Source organism: Engraulis encrasicolus, chromosome 3 (assembly GCF_034702125.1).
Source record: "Engraulis encrasicolus isolate BLACKSEA-1 chromosome 3, IST_EnEncr_1.0, whole genome shotgun sequence".
Lineage (NCBI taxonomy): Eukaryota > Metazoa > Chordata > Actinopteri > Clupeiformes > Engraulidae > Engraulis > Engraulis encrasicolus.
In genome coordinates, this window is record NC_085859.1 from 42,976,588 (window position 1) to 42,979,185 (window position 2,598).

The 2,598-nt window shown below is 45.4% G+C and overlaps 1 protein-coding gene across 1 annotated transcript in view; it reads right to left on the reverse strand.

Annotated features, from left to right (window-relative positions):
* Positions 1-2,598, reverse strand: part of dtx1 (deltex 1, E3 ubiquitin ligase) — an 84,639-nt gene that overhangs the window by 34,570 nt on the left and 47,471 nt on the right. The gene's annotated exons all lie outside the window — the stretch shown is intronic.

The window sequence follows — 2,598 nt, forward strand, 5'->3', positions numbered from 1 at the left end:
AAGTTTTATGAGCATTTCACAGCAATCAAACATAGTTAAAGTACCCATGTCAGTGGGCGTTTCTATATACATATGAGAGAGACAGAGAGAGAGAGACAGAGAGACAGAGAAAGGGAGAGAGAGATACAGCGAGAAAGAGAAAAAGAAAGTGTGTGTATCTCTCCATTTCACAGCAATCAAACATAGTTTAAGTACGGCTTTTCTGTCTATATGAAGGAGAAAAAGAGAGAGAGAGAGAGAGAGAGAGCACAGCGAGAAAGAGCGAGAAAGAGAGAGCACAGCGAGAAAGAGAGAAAGAGAAAAAGAAAGAGTGTGTATATCTCCCTCCGCTGGGGCTGTGTCTGTGCCAGTGTTTGTGTACTGCAAGGGGATCATATCTGAGTGGAGTCTACAGCATCAGTTACATCGCCACTCATGTCTCCTCGCCTCAGCACACTCACTTAGCTTTAGTGTAGTGAAGTGTGTGTGTGTGTGTGTGTGTGTGTGTGTGTGTGTGTGTGTGTGTGTGTGTGTGTGTGTGTGTGTGTGTGTGTGTGTGTGTGTGTGTGCGTGAGTGTGTGTGTGTCTGTCTGTCTGTGTGTGTCTGTCTGTCTGTCTGTGTGTGTGTGTGTGTGTGTGTGTGTGTGTGTGTGTGTGTGTGTGTGTGTGTGTGTGTGTGTGTGTGTGTGTGTGTGTGTGTGTGTGTGTGTGTGTGTGTGTGTGTGTGTGTGTGTGTGGTTTGTGCGTGTGTGTTTGTGTAAGAGAGAGAAAGAAATGATGTATATATGGGTATGCGCAGATGGGTTGATGTGTGCACAAATATTTGTGTGTTCGTGAGATTTCTTGACTAGTCTTGTAGGCGGTGTATGCCTGTTTGCTTCACACATTGAGCGTATCCTAAGCCATAGAAAGATATAATTACATGTCTATGTCTGTGTGTGCATATACCGTATGCGTGCGTGCGTGCGCGCGTGCGTGCGTGCGTGCATGTATGTATATGCACGTGTACTGTATTTGTGTCTGTGTGTGTCGGTGTGTGCATGTGTGTGTGTGTGCGCATGTGTGTACTCCATGCATGTTTGTGGATGCATGCTTGTGTAATGTATTTGTGTGTATGTGTGTGTGTGTGTGTGTGTGTGTGTGTGTGTGTGTGTGTGTGTGTGTGTGTGTGTGTGTGTTGTGTGTGTGTGTGTGTGTGTGTGTGTGTGTGTGTGTGTGTGTGTGTGTGTGTGTGTGTGTGTGTGTGTGTGTGTGTCTGCGTGTATGTGTGCGTGCGGGTGCATGTGCGTGTCTGTGTGTGTGTACTCTATGCCCGCCCGCCCACAAGTGCGTGTGTGTGTGTGTGTGTGTGTGTGTGTGTACTGTATTAGTGCGTGTGTGTGTGTATGTGCGTGCGTGTGTGTGTGCGCGTGTGTGTGTGTGCGCGCGCGTGTGTGTGTGTGTGTGTGTGTGTACTGTATTAGTGTGTGTGTGTGTGTGTGTGTGTGTGTGTGTGTGTGTGTGTGTGTGTGTTTGCCTCGCTGGTGTGGTGTTTTGCTTTGATCCATTATTCATTGCTCCACAGCTCCCCTGTGTACTGGGGCCGCGCTGGCAAATGGATTTTCACGGATAGCGATACTTAAAGTGCACACACACACACACATACACATACACACACACACACACACACACACACATGCGCGCACACACACACACACTCACACATGCACACTAACAAACCGTCTGAAGTAATATTACAATGTGCACTATCGTAAAAAAAGAATAACAGAAAGAAAGAAAGAAAGAAAGAAAGAAAGAAAGAAAGAAAGAAAGAAAGAAAGAAAGAAAGAAAGAAGGAAAGAAGGAGAGAAGGAAAGAAAGAAAGAAAAATGACGAATGATGCAAGCTTGTGTAAGTCAATTAGAGTTCGTTAAGGAATGTGTTTGAATAGACGATCACACCTCCCACACACTTCTCTTCTCCACTCCACTACAGTTTCAAAGTGAATGCGTGAGCGCCTCCAGGCCTGTGTAGGGTATGTGTGTGTGTGTGTGTATGTGTGTGTGTGTGTCTTTGTGTGTGTGTGTGTATATGTGTGTGTGTCTCTCTGTGTGTGTGTGTGTGTGTGTGTGTGTGTGTGTGTGTGTGTGTGTGTGTGTGTGTGTGTGTATGTGTGTGTGTGTGTGTGTGTGTGTGTGTGTTGGTATTCCTATCTTTATGGGGACATTGATCTGTTTACACAGTCACGCCATGGGGACCTCTAACCTCATGGGGACAAAAAAGCAGGTCCCCGCGAGACAATGCCTCTTAAATGAATGCTGGAGCCATTCTGAAGGTGCCTGTGAAGTTTTAAGCTTCGGCCCATAAGTCATGTTTTTCCGTCGGTAAACACACACACAGATTTCTCACTATCGCCCCCTATCGGCCCCCATGAAGTATTGCAGTCAGTTGATTCACACACATTCTTCCATATATGGTAAGTTCCGCCCCCTTCCTGGTCCCCATACAGAATGTTAAAAGCATTCATAGTGTTATTAACACTAATATACACTAGTTAACACTAACATGTATTAAATATGTATATACATACATATGTACATATATATGTGGTTGGAGGCTATAATTCAGTACAGTGCAGTG